We start from the raw sequence: 20,711 nt of genomic DNA on the forward strand, positions 1-20,711 counted from the left end.
CAGTGTCTGTGCTAAGATACATATAAACATGCTTCTTATGTTGAGGTTAACACATTATCGTATAGTTGGAAAAGAAATATATTGAAGACATTCAGTTGTGTGATCTTGAATGGCAAATTGAGCCTCAATGTTCTCAGCTATGAAATGAGAATTGTAATCTTTGCCCTGCTTATCTAAAATGATTAATTTCAAGCAAAACTGGTAAATTACAAAAGTATTATTAATTATTGATTATTGATAGCTATGATAATGGCAGTGAGGAAAACAATTTACAGGAGAGGAAAAGGGTGACACCTAACCAGTCTATTATCATTAATCCTCCATTTAGGTTCCCTGATGGAATAAATGGCTGAGATTAATTTCACTAGGGTGACGGAGTTCATTCTCTTGGGCATCACCGACAAGCAGGAGTTGAAGATGCCCCTATTCATAATGTTCTTGTTCATTTATGTGTTCACAATGGTGGGCAATCTGGGTCTTATCATAGTCATCAGAATGGACTCACGACTGAAAACTCCAATGTATTTCTTCCTAAGTCATCTTGCATTTGTAGATTTTTGTTATTCTTCTTCAATCACACCCAAGATGTTGGGAAGTTTTTTATATGAGAAAAATATAATCTCCTTTTATGCATGTGCTATTCAATTAGGCTGCTTTATTAACTTCACAAATGTAGAATGCTTGCTGCTTGCTTCCATGGCTTATGATCGCTATGTGGCCATTTGCAACCCCTTGCTTTATATGGTTCTGATGTCTCCTAAAATCTGTGTTCAGCTTGTTGCTATACCCTATATCTACAGCTTTCTGGTTGCATTATTCCATGTTATCCTTACCTTTCGCCTCTCCTACTGTGGTTCTAACATTATCAACCATTTCTACTGTGATGACATGCCTCTCTTGAGGCTGTCCTGCTCTGACACCCATTTCAAACAACTGTGGATCTTTGCCTGTGCAGGAATCTTACTTATTGTTTCATTTTTGGTTATCTTTGTCTCCTACATGTATATTATCTCGGCTATTCTAAAGATGCAATCAGCTGAGGGCAGGCGCAAAGCCTTCTCCACCTGTGGCTCACACATGGTGGCTGTCATGATTTTCTATGGGACCCTGATATTTATGTACTTACAGCCCAGCTCAAACCACTCCCTTGATACAGATAAGATGGCCTCAGTCTTTTATACAGTCATCATTCCCATGTTAAATCCCTTGATCTATAGTTTGAGGAATAAGGAGGTGAAGGATGCTGTGAAGAAGGCCTTAAGAAATAGTAATTATGCCCTTCTTTTAATTAAATCAAGAAAGTGACTTAAAAACTAAGTTTTCTCATTATCTTAATCCTTTAAAGACTGATGAATTATAATAAAAAGAAGAAACATAATTTTACATAGAATGTTAAAACTAGAAGAGACACCGGAAATCTTCCAGTTCAACTCTCCTCTCAATTCACCATCACATAAAAGATGCTCAAAATCACTCTCAAAAGAGTTCAACTTGATCAAATCCTACAACACAACACCATGTATGTGTATTTGTTTTAAAATGTTATCTTATTAGTGCTGGGGGGTTTTACATCAACAATTTCAATTTCTCTCTTCCCCATTTGTCTAACCAAAATAGGTAAAACCTTTACTACTCTTCAGAAACATGAGAATATTTTCTTCAAGAATGAGAAAAAAGGAGGTCAGCAAAAACAATCAACAGTTCAACTATGTCTGGCAATATAGATGTAATATTCTACCTCATTGACTTCTACATCTTTAATAAATATATTATTTAAATTAATATTTTAAGCCAAAGTTATATAGTCTTTAGAATCCATATTCCCTCAAAATAAAATTCTAATTAACAAAAAAAGCCAAAACATAGACTTAAATGAAAACTTAATAACAACCTAAATAATAAGTAGGTTAGGAAACAAATCATAGAAATAATTAGTAACTAGGTAAAAGAAAAATTATAACAATGAGGCAGTATTCCAAAACTCCAGAGCTTCAACAGAAACAATCCCCTCAGAGTTCTGAATAGATGAAGCCATTTTGTAAAGTGATTGGGAACTATGACAAAAAAGTTCCTAAACTCTGTACATTCTTTAATCCAGTTATACTATTACTAAAACTATAAACCAAAGTGATAAAAATGAATGAGGGAAAGAACCTGTTTGTATAAACAAAAAGTGGAGGAAAATAGGAACCTCAATCAGTTCATGATATATTTATGGATGAATCTCCCAACCATCTGGAGGCCTTATAGTAGAAAGTCTCACCACTGTTGAAGGAGAAATAAAATGCTACAAACCATGCAAGGACATGGTAAAATAGATGGTCTCATCTATTGTTATAATAACTCCTTAGTGGAAGATAGCTAGGTGGCTTAGTGGATAGAATGCTGGGCCTGGAGTCAGGATAGACCTGAGTTAAAATCTAGCCTCAGACACTTACTAGCTCTGTGATTCTAGGCAAGTCACTTAACCTCTCTCTTTAATCCACTTAATCCACTGGAAGAGAAATGGCTCTCAAGTATTTTTGCTAAGAAAATCCCATGGGCAGTATTGACATGGTATGGTCTACAGGGTCACAAGGAATCAGACATAACTGAATAACAACAATAAAAACTCTTTAGTATCCTTGGATATGTGAGATTTAGAGCATTATCAATTAGATTTTAGAACTCATAGCTAGAATTTTATGCCCTTACTGATAAGATACCTGTAGTTTTGTTTAAATGGACTCCTTTAACAATTGATAAAAAATATTTGGTCACTTCCTTTTGTTCTTGAACAGGGAATGTTTTCTCATTTTGATTAAAAATGCTGACAGATTTATGGAAAATATTCTCCCCAAACACCCCTCCTCCTTTTTTCCTTGACTGATTCCCACTTTTCTCTCCTCATACTTCTCCTGTGAAAGGTGTTACTTATCAATCCTATAGTGTGCCAGAATGCTGGTGATTGATTGGCCTATACATAAAGAAGAACTGAAAAATTAGGAAAAATTAAATCTGAACCACTAGAAACTGAAATTGCTACTTAGAGAACAGTCCCCTTTGCATGTTAATACACCTCTGTACTTTCAGACTGGCCTCCTATCTTTGATACATAGTCATAAGCCACCCTAAACCCCCAACAACTGATGAATAAACCCCTTGCAAGAGACCCCATCCTTCTTGATTGAGAAAATTATCCAACAAATTGTTATGAGCACAGAGCACCTCAGAAGTTCTCTGGGGCACATCAAGGAATCTTCTCCCTGAGAAACTAAACCAGAGGACAGATATGCCTAGATAAGCGGAACCAGTTGGGACTGAGCTAGCTCTGTGACCCCCACCCTTCATTCAAGTCTCCCTCAACCCCTGGGTGATAAGATTAGGTGTGGCTGCTTCCTTTGTGTTGAAGAGATCTGCAGCCACCCCCCACCCAATCCCTCCAGCCACCACAAGTGGGGGATGGTCCTCCTTCACTAAAGGAACTTTTCACAGTCAGACTATCACCTCCATAAATCTTCTATAAAAGTACCTGCCAGTCTCCTGCTCAAGGAGATTGGTATCTCAAAGCCACATGCTTTGTGCCATACCTCTCTCCCCATGAGAAGTCCAAGGATGTCTTTCATGGTGTCCTTTCCCCTCCCTTCCCTTGCCCCTAAATAAACTACCATCTTATTTTAACTGCTTTTGTGTGCAAGAGGGTGTTATTTTTTAAAGAGGAATTCCTAAGGACCCCAATCCCAAACCCCAAACCCCCTACCCCATTCTCCCATAACAAAATATTTGAAGCAGCTCTCTTTTGTGGTGGCAAAGAATCGAAAACTAAGGGAATTCCCATCAACTGAATAATGGTTGAATAATGGTATATGAATGTAATGGAATGCTATAGTACTGGTTTCAGAGAATCCTGGGAAGAATTACATGAATTAAGGCAGAGTGAAGTTACCAAAATTGTAAATTGTAAAATAAAATCTTTGAAAGAATTTTAAAAAGTGATCAATACAACAACCAAGTCTGATTCCAGAAGATTTATGATGAAACCTGTTACCCACCTGCTAACAGAGGTTAAGAACTCAAAATGCAGATTGAGATGTGTATATGTTTCTCTGTGTGTCTGTGTGTGTTATGTGTGTGTGTATGTGTGAAAACATGGCCAGTGTGGGAGTTTGTTTTGCTTGACTGAGCATATTTTTTTTCAATACAGAATAAGAGTAGAAAGGTAGGATAGAGAAAAGATAAATTTTAGTCATTTAAAAAAAAATTAAAAGAAGAAATAGTTCCCTTGGAAAAAATAACAAAATTGAAAAAAATTAATAAAGTAAAACATTTTTAAACTATAAAACCAAAAGTAGTAGTAGTAGGCTTCCACCTGTCGAGAACAACCATGAATCAGTGCCTTGAAGAGCCACAGGCCACAGTGTGACTGTGCTGTCCCATACAGAAGCCACAGCTCCTGCCACAATGAGGACATTGGAAAACTGCACTCTCTGTTGCCCCTAGGTTCCTGAGTCTCATTCGTTTTTCTTCCTCCCAAGCTTGAAGGCCCATCTCAGCTGTGCGCCAGCTGCTCCTGAGTACTTTAAAATATACAATTTTGAGAGATAAAATTACAATAAAATGAATAAATAGATAATTTTTTGAAAGGTATAACTTTGGTTAAGTTTATAGGCAATAGGAAAACAAGCAGAAGACTGGGGAGAGATTAAAGATAAATAAGAAAGTGGGGCAGATAGAAGAGCATGCTCAGTTTGATACTGGAAAGTAAAGAGAAAAGTGATAAGTCTGAAGCTAGTAATCAGATAAGAGAATTTCAGAATTCATTAACATAGAAGTGTTATAGTTGTGGGTTATGGCAAGATCAAGGGCATAGTTATCTGTGTGTGGCTGAAGTAGAATGGAGTAGGTCATAGCAAATGAATCTGTTAAGAAACTGGGAAGTTTGGGTGTGTGAGGAAATACTAATATGAATGATGAAATACCCTATTATGAAGATTATCAGTGCATTTAATTACCATTTCTACAATGACAGTTCTTAAATGGACCTATACTGGAAATCAATAGAAGGAATCAATCCCCTCTAACAAGAAACAAACAAACAAACAAAAACCTAAACAAAGCACTACACTGAAAAGAAAGAACTGCTTCAAGGAAAGAAACATGCAGTAAGCCAACCACCACCACTGCACATTCAACTGATTTAAATGAAAAACTGAATCAATGGGATGGATCAAATTGGTGCAGGTTTTACTTATTTTCTTTTAAATTCTAAGAAACAGTGAATCTTAAATCAAAAAGGGGATGTTTGTGGGTCCTTAAATAAGGGAAGTCATAAAAAATAATCCCTTTGAGGAAAGCTGAAGGAGGTACATAGAAATGTATTTTAAGTAATTCAAACCCTCACAACTCTGAAAACTAAAAATAAAAAATACATTTTGAAAAAGAAAAATTATATTCTCAACATCTACAAAGTTATATATTATGACTTGTTAATTAAGACCCTGCCAAGGCAAATGGAAATTAAGCTGGCAGACTGATTAGTATCAGGCACTGAAAAAGTATTATCCATAGGCAAAAAAATTATCATCATCATCGTCACCAATGAATCACCACTAAAGCACTCACGTTTAAGTGAGTTTAAGGAAATTAATGAATAAAATAATAGATGGAAAGTCGTATTTTAAATTAGAAGCAAGTGCTAGACAAAATTTGAAGCCATATGTCAATTTGTCAGAAAATAATACAAGTTTCATTGATTTTTATTAGCTTGCTGTGACAGAAACTATGTTTTCTCTGTTATTTTATTCATTTTAAAAACATAATTCAAATCATTTAAATCTATCCATAGAGTATAAATGACAAGGGTAGCAGAGGGCCTTGCAATTAACTAAAGGCACCTGGGATGTTTTGTTTTGTTTTGTTTTGCTTTTTGTTTTTGTTGATTTGTTTTTTAACTTAGATAAAAGATAAGGCGGTAGGTAAACTCAATAGCAGGGACTGTTTTGTATTTGACTTTCCATACGTTGTTTTGCATGCAGTGCATACAACATTAATGTTTATTTAATTGAGTTGAAAGGTTCACAGTAAGAATGATATTTCAGATGAATCATAAAGGGAAGATTGGATTTATCCAAGACATCCACGAAGCTAGAGAGTGATTATGGTTGGTTGTATTCGTATTCCTTGATAGCAGTATTATTAATAACTGAAAATGTTCTGAAAGCAGAATTTACTTTAAAAAATCATTCTTTGCCACAGTGCTCACTCTGTGAAAAGCATGCTTAGATTTTCTGTCCCCACAAAACCCCAGAGCAGCTCATCAATTAAAATTCAGTTTGTTTAGTGTTCCCCATGGTTGCATTTAATTTCTTTTTCAGCATCTGACTGAGTTATGAGCTTCACAACCAGATTCCTTTGGGAAACATTCATCAATAAAACCTGGTATTCAAATGCTATTCTATGGATTTATGAGGATCTAGCTACTTGTTTGTCTCAGGTAAGACAAAATATTTCAGTTGATTTGGGAGAGTAAATCAATTATTTAACATCCTTAATAGCTTAGAATATTTATCACTTTAACAATAAATTGGGGTAGGAACCAGAATTAGGGCAACACAGTAACAGAAATGGTATTGCTCTTGTGGCTTAAAATGGCAAGGCCATAGTTTATATTAATATTTCTAGAACATTTAAACAGAAAACATAAGCTAAAGCACTCTGAGAAAATCTTAGGGGACCATTCTTTCATCTTTTGTTATGTAAGCATTCTATTACAATGGAAAAAGCAGTGGATCTGAATTCCAAGACTCAAGTAACAGCAGATCTCAGCCACTTCTTATCTATATGAATTTAGGCAACTTTCTGGGTTTCACTTTCTTCATTTGTAAAATTAAAGGGTTGGAACAGATGCTTTCTAAGATCAGATCTAGTTTGAAATCTATGATCTCATAAGTGGGAGTATTAACATGAAGAAGAATATTGTATAATACATGAAGTACTGTGTTTTCATCATATCTAAAGGTCATATATTATAGTTTGGGCCAAATAAATTGGTCAAATACAGTTTATTGGCCAAAACATGTATCAAATATGTACCTAATGAAAAGTTAGGAATTAGGAAACTAGCAAACTTGACCACATTGACTTTTGGTGCCCAAATAATCTTCCTGGTATGTCAGCAGTAGACTGGCTTCTTTTATTATTTTATTGGTAGAAGATGGGAGGTTGTGGTCTTGGAAGAATAGGGAAGCAACTAAACTGTTAATCTATTATTTTAAAAAATACATTAATTATTGAAATAAATATCACTCATAAATGATGGGAAGGATACTAATAAGTATTGTTAAAACAAGGACCAAGAAGGGAGGAGAGGATATTTGCTTGAATATCTTACAAATGTTTTATCTTGAGTAAGTTGATTTGTTATTTTTTTTTAATAAGTTGAGATAGAGATCTGAGGTTTTGTGATATTCTGCAAGGCTCTCCTAGATAGACCCATGCTGTTGGTAAGTTAGTTGCTTCAACCTTATAGGGTTTTCTTCTTGCTCTAAGTTAATAAAGAATGAACCACTTTGAACACAGATGACAGTCAACAGGTAAACCCAGGTCAACTGGGCTAAGCTTAAGTGGGGGTGGATCTTGTGAGTAGTGGAAGTAGGGAAGAGGTGGTAGTTATATTATAGGACAGACCTATAAGGGCTGCAGAATTTTTCTTAGTGGGTGGGATATGGAGTGGACTTAAGTCAGTTCAGACTCTGAGGCTGGGGTCTGGAAAGTCCCCAGCCCCCAGTCCCTGTCATTGCTAGACCATTCTGTCGATATTCCATCCTGTTGCTAAGGCACCATCCCCACCCCTTGCTCTGTGGACAAGCAGGAGAGCTGTCTCTTGTCAGTGCAAACCCATCCTAGTACCACCCCTCCTTTCTTGCATTCCTATGTCCAGCTCCTGGTACCATTCCTCTCTTTTTCCCCCTTCCCCCCTCCTTACATGGGTGGAGTGGTTTCACTCTTTTACCCCCTCTCCTTCACTTTCATAACCACCTGCACCCTTTCCCCTTCCCCTTATCCCGGATCTTGGTTAGAACAGTTGGGATTTCCTTTGTATAAGGAAGTTGGTGACATATTCCTCCAATTATTTTTTGATAGCATATGTTCAGAAACCAGAAGGGGATTACCTGATTTTTTTTAAGTTAGTATAATGATGATGAAGTATAATGCAAGATGCCAAATTCCAGATGTGGAATTTTCATGTTCAGATGTCATTTATTATGAATCCCAAACCCTAAGAAGATATCACAATTGCTAAAACAATATCCTTCCTTCCTTTTAAAACAAGCACCAAGCTAGATGACTTGACCTTTTTGCAGCCATCACACTATTGTTTTCTCTGACTCATTTTTTCAATCATCATTGGGAACTCTTCCACAAAAGAACTACATCAGGTAGAGTCCTAAGATTCATTCTGTTTATACATCTAAAACATGGTTTCCTGTGAGTTTAGATTATATCTACAGCATACTAAAATAATTGATTGAAAAGTAGAAAAATATTGCCAAACTAATATTTGATTTACATAATGCACAACCACCGATCTATTTTTTTGTTTCCCCTCACTGAAATGGTTGGTAGTTTAAGGGAAATGTCAAAGTTAAAATCAATAACCTAATTTTAACTAATTTTCTCCTAAACAGAATATGTTATATTTACTATGGCTATGCTGGTACATAGGGTTTCCTTCAGTGGAGAAATCAAATGGGAGACATAATTTTGAGGTCATTAACTATGTAACTGAATGCCCATTTCCTTATCATGGAACTACTAAAAGTCAGCTCTGGTCTTGGTTCTAAATTTATCATAGAAGCAATAAAAAAAAAGTTACATGTGTAGGTACTTAATAAATGATTATGGACTGACAATACTAGGAAAAATTCAATATGGGAAAAGTAGTCCATAGAGTAAGCTCAAATATATATTTCACAAGTGGGTGAACTCTTCACCTATTGCCTGGACTAAATGAATAGCCTCCTAATTGGACTCCTGATTTCTAATTGGATTCCAGTTCTCCTATTTGGATTTCTTACTTCCAACCTTTTCCTTTTCTGATTTTTTTTGGGGATAATGAGGGTTAAGTGACTTACCCACAGTCACACAGCTAGTAAGTGTCAAGTGTCTGAGGCCCAGTTTGAATTCTTGTCCTCCTGAATCCAGGGCTGGTGCTTTATCCACTGTGCCACCTAGCTGCCCGTTCCTTTTCTGAATCATCCTTCCAGCAATTGACAAATTCATCTCATAACAATTCTTTTAATCTGTGATTTATAGTGGCTCCCTAATGCATGAAAGATAAATTACACACTCTTCATCTTGGCATTTAAAGCTTTATCAGTCTGGCTTCAGCTATGTTCACACTTAAACCACATTAATTGTACACATTTAAGTTTGAGCCACAATGACTGATTTGTTAATCCTCTAACTCAAAAATCACAGTGCTACCTTGCTTCTCACCTTAGTTTTTGTTAACAATCAACTGAATAACACCTCCAGTCATGATCCCCTAGTTATCTTTCACCTTTCCTCAAATTGTATAAGAAGTTCCAAAAGTCTTAGTGTTGTTTTAAGCTATTAAGGTATAAAACTACTCTAAGACTCGTGAGAGTAAGATTGAAAAAGAAAAGGAGATGGCAGAGGATGAGTTGGATAGACACTATCATGGAAGGGATGAATATGAACTTGAACTAATTTGAGTATGGCAAGCTTTGGCCCATTTGGTCACAAAGAATCAGATTAGACTGAAAAGCAACAGAATTCTGGAACATCCTGTACTTCATTAATTTATTTATTTAGCTATCTATCTAGCCATTCATTCATTCGTTTGTTTATTTATTTATTAGTGTTTAGTTGTTGTTGTTTTTTGAGGGGGTAAAATGAGGGTTAAGTCACTTGCCCAGGGTCACACAGCTAGTAAGTGTCAAGTGTCTGAGGACACACTTGAACTCAGGTCCTCCCAAAACCAGGGCCAGTGCTTTATCCACTGTGCCCCCTTGGTGACCCCCATTTATTTATTTCTATAAATCAAATTAAGTTATTAAAAGGATTTCAGAGGTAACCTAATGCAATCCCCTCAGTATATAGATGGGAAAACTGATGCAAAACTGAGGCAATTAGTTAAGAGGAACTTAGGTCACAGAGGTACTAAATGGCATAGCTGGGATTTGAACCAAGGTCTTCAGACTCCAAATTTCAGCATTTTCTCCACTATATACCAAATCATCTCCCTTCTCACTCTGCTGTCAGTAAATCATTTTGCTTTGAGCTCATTGTCTTCTCTCCCTGATTATAGAGTAAAAGGAAACACATCAATGGCAGTTCATAATCTATGTTTTTAAGAATTGGCCACTCAGCGTTCTTTCTTTCTTTCTCTTTTGTTTTTCATTCCCCTCTCCCCTAGTTCCTTTGCCCTCTGGAATATCATATTACATGCCCTCTGGTCCTTTAATATAGAAGCTACTAGATCTTGTGTTATCCTGAATGCGGATCCATGGTATTTCAATTCCTTTTTTCTAGCTGCTTGCAATATTTTCTTTGACCTGTGATCTCTGTAATTTGGCTATAATATTCCTGGAAGTTTTCCTTTTGAGATGTCTTTCCAGAGGTGATTGGTGGATTCTTTGAATTTCTATTTTAACTTCTACTTCTAGAATATCAGGGAAGTTTTTCCTGACAATTTCTTGGAAGATGATGTCTAAGCTCTTTCCTTGATCATGGTTATTAGATAGTCCAATGATTTTCAAATTATCCCTCCTGGATCTATTTTCCAGATCAGCTGTTTTTCCAAAAAGGTATTTCATATTGTCCTCTATTTCTTTATTCATTTGGATTTGCTTTATTCTGTCTTGGTTTCTCATGAAGTCAGTAGCTTCCCTTTGTTCAATCCTCATTCTTAGACAATTATTTTATTCAGAGAGGTTTTGTATCTCCTTTTACCTTTGGCTTTTCAAGCTGTTGAATTTTTCTCATGACTCTCCTGCATTTCTCTCATTTCTCTTTCCATTCTTTCCTCCAGCTCTCTAAATCTTCCTTCTGTCTCTCCTACTTTCTCTTCAAAGTCCCTTTTGAGTGCTTCCAAGGCCTGAGAACAATTCATATTTTCCTTGGAAGCTTTGGATGTTGGAGCTTTGACTTTGTTATTATCTTCTTCTGAGGGTATATTCTGTTCTACCTTGTCCCCAAAGAAGTTTTGGATGGTCTGCTGTCTTCTCTTCTTACTCATCTTGACCACCTATTTCTTGGCTTTTAACTTCTTCTTAAAATGTAGCGTTGTTCTAGGACACACTGTTCTGAGCTACAGCTTGGTCCAGGGGGTAACTGGGCTTTTTCTCAGCTTTCCTGGCCTGTGAATAACCACAGCCTGCTTTCTCTTTGACCTGGAAACAGAAGTCTGATTGAAATCTGATTCTCTATGGTTAGAAGATTGGTGTGCCTGTGCCCCTCCCACACTGATTGGCAGTCTCTCTAGTTTGCTTACTGGTTCAGAACCTGGGTGCTCTGCCCCAGTTCCAGCAGAGACTGCAACTATTCTCCCCAACCACTGGCCCCCTCACCATTGTGTGAGCTGAGATTCAGAAAAAGCAGCTGAAGATTCCAAGGCTCTGGAGGTGCTACCTGCTGGAGGCTTGTCCTGATCCACCTACTGCCCTCTTCTCTCAGCCCAAACATCAGGTGATCCCAGTCACCTAATTAAGCTGTCTTTGGCTGGAAAAGAGTTTCATTCTCTTCTTATGTAGCTTATGCTGTGCCAAGAGTTGTTTTTGGCATCATTTTTGGAGGTATATTTGGATGGTTTGTCAGGAGCTGGGAGAGTCACAGCCTTTCCTCCACCATCTAGGCTCTGTCCCCTATCATCCAGAGTTCTTTCATTGGCAAATTGTTGATTACACACAAGGTATTCAACCTTCATGTTAGAGGTTGGGAAATGGGGTGGATTTCTAAATGTGCTGAATCACCTTCGCTATAGAATGTAAATTCCTCAAGAACAGGGATTAATTTCAATTTTACTTTGTATTCTCAATATCTAGTGTATTCATTAAATGTATGAATAAATGTATGTTTATATATATATATATACACAAACACATACACACACCTATACATACTATATATATATATACACATATATAATACAAATATATACATATGCAGTATATATCATATACATATATACATACATCCCAATAATGCAGATCAACAACTACTGTGAAATGCATTGCCTAAGAGCTCTCTTGAAATCGACTGAATGTTCCTAGGGTCACAGAGCCAGCCCATGAAAGAAGCAGCATTTGAATCCAGGTTTTTCGACTCAGAGACGAGCATTCAATACACCAAACAATGTGTCTCTCACATAAACACGAACAAGAATCAATTACAAACTAAGCCTGAACTACCAAAAATCAAGATGAAAAACTTTGCTGTGCATAGTTGTGTTTTTCGTTCTCTAAGAAGACCATGACATCAGGATGATGGCATGACTTGCAGTGAATTAGATTTAAGAAGCGATGGCTATGCAATGTCACCAACTTTACTATCTCCTCCAGAGACACCTGGGTTCAGTGGCAATACATACATCAGGATGACTGGAGATGGCCTGTGATGTTTAAGACAATTTGGAAGTGACTTGTCCAGTGTCACACAACTACTAAATGTCTGAGGTGAGATTTGAACTTAGGTCCCTCCTGACTCAAAGGCCAGTGCTTAATCTACCTACATGCCCCACTTAGCTTTGGAACAAAAGGCAGTATGGAATAGTGGAACACATATATACTTGGAATGAGAGACAAAATTAAAATCCATTTCTTGACATTTATTAATGGAATTATTTTAAATGTAAAATGGTATCTTTATTTCCTCAAAGAATAAAGTGGGAATACTAATATGCATACAACCTACTTCACAAGATCATTATGAGTTCACTACTTGGTAATCATACCAGGTTTTATTTTATTTTTACCATTTTTACCATTCACTCTGATAATGATGACAATGATGAAAAGTGTGATTTAGAGGCAAGGAAAAATCCAGAAAATTAACTAATCTTTCATCTTTGTTTTTATCTTGGCCAAACTCCCAGATGGAATAAATGGCTAATTTTACCCAGGTGACTGAGTTCATTCTCTTAGGCATCACTGACAAGCAGGAGTGGAAGATGCCCCTCTTCGTGCTGTTCTTCTTTATTTACGTGTTCACAGTGGTGGGAAATCTGGGTCTCATCATAGTCATCAAAATTAATTCACGACTAAAAACCCCAATGTATTTTTTCCTAAGTCATCTTGCATTTGTAGATTTCTGTTATTCTTCCTCCATTACTCCCAAGATGTTGGGGAATTTTTTGTATGAAGTAAATACAATTTCTTTCAATGCATGTGCTATTCAACTAGGATGCTTCATTGCTTTCATGGATGCAGAATGCTTGTTGCTAGCTTCTATGGCCTATGATCGCTATGTGGCCATTTGCAACCCCTTGCTTTATATGGTTCTGATGTCTCCTAAAATCTGTATTCAGCTTGTTGCCATACCCTATATCTACAGCTTTCTGGTTGCATTATTCCATGTTATCCTTACCTTTCGCCTCTCCTACTGTGGTTCTAACATTATCAACCATTTCTACTGTGATGACATGCCTCTCTTGAGGCTGTCCTGTTCTGACACCCACTCCAAACAAATATGGATTTTTATTTGTGCAGGAGTCATGCTTATTGCTTCCTTTTTGGTTGTCTTTGTCTCCTATATGTATATTATCTCTGCCATTCTAAAGATGCAATCAGCTGAAGGCAGGAGCAAAGCCTTCTCCACCTGTGGCTCACATATGGTGGCAGTCACCATTTTCTATGGGACCTTGATATTTATGTACTTACAGCCCAGCTCAAACCATTCCCTTGATACAGATAAGATGGCCTCAGTCTTTTATACAGTTATCATTCCCATGTTAAATCCCTTGATCTACAGTTTGAGAAACAAGGAAGTGAAGGATGCTCTGAAGAACACTTTAAGAAATAACAGTCATGGCTTTAAGTAAACTTAGATATTGACTTCAGGAAAAGTAGTATTTTCTTATTGTCTCCTTGATTGGAACATTATTTGGTGAAATCTCTTTAATGAAAAGAAATGCTGTAAAATGGTGAAATGTTCAAGGTAGAAGTGACTTTGGAAATGATCTGTCAGCCATCTCTCCTAATTTTTCAGCATGGGAACATCCAATATCAATATCCAGAGGCAACTTATTAAGTGTTTACTATTTGCCAGGTTAGTTATTGGAGATACAAAGATACAAATCAAATAATCCCTGCCTTCAAGGAACCTATATTCTAATTGGGGATTTTCTGTCTCTCAGAAAACAAAATAAAACAAAACAAAAACAAAAACAAAAAAACCTATTTGATTCTTTCACACATCAAAATATTCTGTATAGAAAACTTTTAATGAAATATTGATCTTCTCTTCCCTCAAATATTTCAGGGGATGCATTGATGTCTGAAATTCCTTGTTTAGTTCCTTTTGGGATAGTTTCTATGGAAGACATCACTAGATTGTATCTTTCCTTAAACCATTGTTACTGGCTTAAAACTCTGTCTCTCAAGACAGCCATAGGGAAGATGGTCAAGTTTCAAACTTACTATCATAAAAGAACCCTATCCTCCTTTTTTTCTGAAAATCATATCAATAAATACTTAACTCTTATTGGAAATCAGGTTCACTAATCCTTGGGTCTAAACATGGTCAAAGCACATAGAAAACCTTGGAGAAGAAAAAGTGTGCATATAACATGGCATTCCAAGGCTTATTTCCTGCTGTTCAGCACACCAGAAAATACTGTTCAAAGAGACATGTCCAAATCAGGCATGTTTTTCCAGGGTCTTAGATAATACCATCATGGCATTGTTGAGCCCTGTGGCAGGAAGGCATGGCTCTATTCTCTGTTTTGAAAATTATCAAGTTTATATTAAGGCAAAAACCTTATCATATATTAGATGACAGATAAGGGCCATTACTCCCTCTTAAAATTCAGAGAAAATGCAACTTTGACTCACTTTAATTAAAAAAAATTATCAAATATCAATTATACCCAAAATACTGTGCTATGCCCAGGAAATACAAAAACAAAAATAAATTATTTGATGCTCTCAAAGGACTGATATTCTACCTGGGGAATGAGAAGATACAAAATACACAGATATAATCAAAAACAAGATAAACTTCATGAAGGAGATGGCACTAACCACCAGAGGATTCAAGAAGGGCTTCACTTAGGTGTTGGTATCTTAGGTAAGCCTTCAAGAAAGCTTGGGGTTTTAATAGGCCAAATGAAGAGGAGAGGTTTCCCTGTCAAAGACAGAAAGTTGGAACAAAAAGTATAAGGGATGAAATGTAGAAATCAGGGAATAGTTAGTCATTTCATTTATCTGGAAAGAGAGTGTATGAAAGGAAGTGGATAACGAAGAAGTGATTAGAAATAAATACAAAGCTCTACTATATCCTTGAAAAGAGAAATAATAAGATCAAGTCTAAACCCTTTTTCCTCTTACAATCTTTCCAATATTAGATGATAGTTATCACATCCTCCTTAAAAATTCTCTTCTGCAGACACACACAAAAGGAAAATGCAGTTAATTCCTGAACACAACTAATACCACAGCCTTTTTAGCTATTCCTTCATCATAAGCTGGCATGTTTCATGAGTTACAGATCTCTCTCTTTACATTATCACCCTTGCAAATATGTCAAATAGGAAGTTTTGTTTTGTTTTTGTTTTGTTTTTGATAAGAGAGATGAAGGAAGTGAAATGATTCATTTTAGCTCCTCTAAAACAGGGGATGATATGAGACTTTGTCATTTGCCTTGGAGTTACTTGAACATTAGGAAATTCCATCTTAAATATTCTTATGAAAACATGTTCCAAGATCAAAGAGGAAATGTTTTAAAATTACGTCATATGACTTTCCCCTTTCACCACATCATCCACTCGCTAGCATGGGCACACATCTCAGACATTATGACCTTTCAGAATTGCATGGCTTACAATCTCTTGAACTTTGAACTTTTGTTCACCAACCATAACCTTTTGTCTTTTCATCTCTTCTCCTCTCTCACTCACAGTAGATCTTTTCTTGTCTCTCATTACTATGCTTAGGAACTGTTCCTTGAATACTCCAGATGGTTCCAACTGGCACTTCATTTGACTCCAAACCCAGTCTTGAATCCATGGTTTACTTTTCAAAAAATTTATTACTAGCCACTTTGTTAGAATCCCTTGCCTTCTAACATTCTGAGGTTACCAGTTTGCCAATCTTCCTTCCTGAGTAACCTCCACCTTTTAGTTTACTTGTTCCTACTAAGCATCACTGAAGAAAACCACTTACCAATCATGATTGCATCATACAGCACATAACCTCAGCTGCTAGTTATACTATCTTTAGTAGTGTCTAGGCTTAAAGCAAATAGCCATATCCTCCTATTTAAGAGAATACTGGGATTGCTGTTTATAACCATTCATTCATTCTCCACTTCTGAACATCTGTATCATCAATTAGTCTCACCTGCTTTTCTTTAATTACAGAAAAAAAATGCCTTTACTTTTCCCTAATTCTAAACCTTATCACTAGTCCTAATCCCATTTTCCTCTAGCCTCTTCCAGGAAATGGATTTAAAAAGTCATCTATTCTTTCTCAAGCATTTTCAAATTCTCCTTATCAACTTTGTCCTTCAAAACATCCTCAAATCTCACCAACCATGACAAGAAGTCTTTTTTTTTTGTCATCTCCAACCCACTGAGCTACAATCCCATGCTCATTTCCTAATTTTCTTTAGAAGATGATGAAGTACAAATGAAATGAATAAAATAGATGTGTTCAAAAACTGAATTTGTTAAGTACATTATGGGAATGATAATAGTACACAGCATTTTCTTTCAAATGATAGGAAGTTTAAGCAGGGTAATTGTAAGCTTAATTTAAGAGAACAGTGTATCTTGATAGTCACCAAAACTATCTTAGGCATCAGTAGGAAAAACTTTCCAGAAGGAATGAGTGGTTCAACTATGATTTAGCCCACTCCAGACACATTCTTTGGTCTGTCTGTCCTGCAAATTATAATTTAGAGAGAACATGGCTGGAATTTGACAGGAATCTAGTAATACTGATGCTGAGAGGAGTAGGGAAAATTCATGAATTCAAGGAAGAGTGGCTGTCCAATCCTGCAGAAGAAACTGAGGGGTTCAAGTCTGTGAAATCTATCATAGCACAAGCCTGGTGTTGCTTGTCTCCAGAGAAAAGAGCTACAAATACAGGGTACACTTTCCTGAGAAATCTATTGAGGGTGGGGTATAGAAACTTTCATAAAAATTAGTTGTTCAAAAGTAGAATGGGCTACCTCAGGAATGAGTATTTGCTTTTTACTAGAAGGCTTTAAAAGAAAGCAGGGTTTTGCCTATTATCAGCTGGTTCCACATTAGATAAGAGGGCTGGACTTTCAATCAGCAAGATCTGGGTTCCAATCCCTCCTTATATAGTTAGTAGCTGTGTGACCTTGGGCAAGTCATTTGATCACTCTGCATCTTAGCCTTCTTATTCTCTCCAGAGACTCCCAATAGGATCCTGGGTCACCTTAGGCAAGTTGCCTCCTCCATGTCACTTTAGGGGAGCTTATGCCTGGTGGCCCTGAGTTCCCTTGGGGTTTTAGCTCTCTGATCCTATGAAAAAGGAGGCTGCACCCAGTAGAGAAAGAAAAGAAATTAAGGTGTGGAAATATTAGAGATAACAGTGAAGATGAAGGACAGTGTACAGGGTTGGAAAGAAGAGGGCATGATGGGAGGAAAAAGGAGTGTGATCAGATAAAGGAATTTCAAAGTTCATGAACATGGAAATGGAACAGTTATAGGTGACAGTAAGATCAAGGGAATGACCAAGTACTGAATTTATTGAAGAAGAAAGGAGACTAATCTTGGAGTTTATCAATAATAGACACTGGGGCATATATTGATCAATAAATTTTATATTGTGAACCTTAAAGGAGGAGGTTTTACTCAGTGAAGGTAAAAAAGGAGAGTTTGGAAACAGCAATGGGAAACAAGGAATAACAGGGACCTTGCTTATTGACGATATTCTCCAGCAATCACCAAACTCCTTCCAGCTGTCTAGTTAGTTTCCTTACATCCTCTTTGTGTGAGAAGCAGCTTCAGATACTCACTTTTTCCAATACCCAGGCTGGCTCCTTAATTAACACCTGACCTGCTTTGGATTCCCCATAGGGATTAAAATTAATCTCTTTGTGAATTCCTGTTTGAGCAGTGAACTTCTGGAACAGGTAAGGGTTAAGGGCCTTTGGGACACAGGCATCAATAAACCTTGTACTCTGTTGCCATTCTCTGAATTTCTGGGGAGCTTCTTGCTTACCCTATGCAATTCAAAATGCTCCAGAAAATTTGAGAATTCTGACTAGCTGTTTAACATTTTAACAACATAATCTAGTCAATCAGGTAAGTAATTTGTATGATTTTATTTCATTGGATAATTTCAATAGAAAATTTCACACTAGTTAATTAGGAGAAAAATTGAAGTGATAATTCCTCAGCTTATTTTCAATCAATAAGCATCTATTCCGCATGGTGTACAGGATACCAATGCTGGGGATACAAAGAAAGACAAAAACATCATCTCTGCCAGCAGACAGGCCACATTCTAGTGACAGAGACAACATGTAAATAATTGGGTATGTGCCAGATATGTAGAATATAGATGGGAATATTCAAATAAAGAATCTTGCCTAGTTTATGAAATATTTGGTGATTACTGAGTCCTTAGGCTAAACCCATACAAACATCTCATTGAATAGTTTTGATCAAATAGGATTACCAATTTATAACTGGGAGGGACCTTCTAAATTACCTTGTCCAGCCTTCTCATTTTACAGAAACAGACTTACTACATCCAGAGAGAGTAAATGATTGGCCCAAAGTCAATCCAGGAATAAGTTAAAGAAGAATCAAGATTTGAATGCTGATCTTCCAATTGCAGAGCCAGAACTTTTACCACTGTACCAAAGTACATTGTTCATGGCTGATTAGCTAGATCAATCAAACAGCAGATTTATGAACAGTTTAATAACCATTGAACTAGCAAAAATAGTCTAGTGGCAGGAGTTATTTCAACTTTGTATTTTATCTCTAGTACTTAACACCTTGCCTGACACTTAATAGGCCCTTAATCAATTCTTGTGATAAGAAAAAGAATAGAGGACAATTACAACACTATTTGGGAGGTAAAGAAGGACCTATCAACTGAGATTAGACTAAAGTTTTATGTAGGAGCTAGCACTTAAATGGCCTTGAATAGAGATAAGGATTCTAAGAGATCAAAGTGGAGAAACAGAGCCTTCTCCATGTGGGAAAGCACTTATACAAAAGCATACTGGTAGGAGATATATCCTGATTCTAGCCAACAACAAACATGATAGCTAGACAAGAAAGAAGAGTCTGTGATAGGGATTAATATGAATTTATATTGGAAATGGAGATGGGATGTAGATTGTGAAGGTTTTAGATGTCATGCTGAGCATTTTATCTTTTATCATGGAAGTAATAAGGAGGCACTGATAATATTGTGGACCGATAGTGACAAGTTCTGATCCATAATTTAGCAATACCATCTGGGAAGTGGTGTTGGGAAAATTTCTAATTCTAATGGAGGAACAGAAATAACAAAGTCTCCAGGATGAAGCAAATAGGTTCATTGGGAGAAGGCTGCCTCATCTTATCATAAAGCCAGTCATCCAGGGGTTGGACCTGAAAGACCCAGAGCGGCAAAATCCATGGGTTTATATACCCTTCCACAAGTTGCACTTATATAACATAGTATTAATCTTAATTATTAATTTCTAAAATTAAAGCATAGTCTTAGGAAATATGGGAAACTGCCTATGTGACCATAATGTCAGCATTTTTCAATACTCTTATTAGTCTTATGATGAAAACAGGGTGGGTCATAGTCATGCTGCATGACCCTTCTATTAGTCAAGCATGCCACTAGTGAGCTTCGTGAACTCCTTGAGTCAAGCGTGTCACTCATAGTTTCTAAAATATAATTTTGCTGACTACTGTATCTTCAGATATTACTTAATGCTTGACATTTGAAAGTTATTTAGAAGAGAGACTTAACCTATTAATATAATTGTAATAAAATGATATCTAAATATAATACATCACAATTTTATTTAATACAGTTATTATTATCTTAATTAAATCACTTATAACTATAGTAAATCTCTTATAACTAAGGGAGAGGGAAAATCTCACTCACAGTTGCATGAAGGATGTACTAGACAGTGAAAACACTAACAGGAGGAATTTTGTAACACTGCAGGAAAGAATTTATGAGCACACAAATCAATGTGATAGCTATGGGAGTAGAAAGAAAGGAAATAATATGAGAGACAGAATTTAGATAGAATCCGCAAGATAGCAGCTGATAAGATATGGAATGTGATAAAAAGGAAACAATAAACAACCTAATGTGAAAGACCAATATGATTGTATTAGCTCCACTGTTGATTTCCCTTTTCATCATCTTTTCTTTTTCATTATTGGGGGTTACTAAAATTCAACCAAAATATTGTCTCTATATAATAGTTATCCTAAAATAATGTATATAAATAATAATACCAAGCAAAATTCAGGATGATAAATAATATTTGGA

At 36.3% G+C, this 20,711-nt stretch overlaps 2 pseudogenes; both read left to right on the forward strand.

The window, feature by feature from the left end:
- The first annotated feature begins 336 nt into the window (after positions 1-336).
- Positions 337-1,305, forward strand: LOC122731526 (annotated as a pseudogene).
- Positions 1,306-13,096: 11,791 nt separating this feature from the next.
- On the forward strand, positions 13,097-14,041 carry LOC122731864 (annotated as a pseudogene).
- Positions 14,042-20,711: the final 6,670 nt, after the last annotated feature.

Source organism: Dromiciops gliroides, chromosome 6, assembly GCF_019393635.1.
Source record: "Dromiciops gliroides isolate mDroGli1 chromosome 6, mDroGli1.pri, whole genome shotgun sequence".
NCBI classification, from domain to species: Eukaryota; Metazoa; Chordata; class Mammalia; order Microbiotheria; family Microbiotheriidae; genus Dromiciops; species Dromiciops gliroides.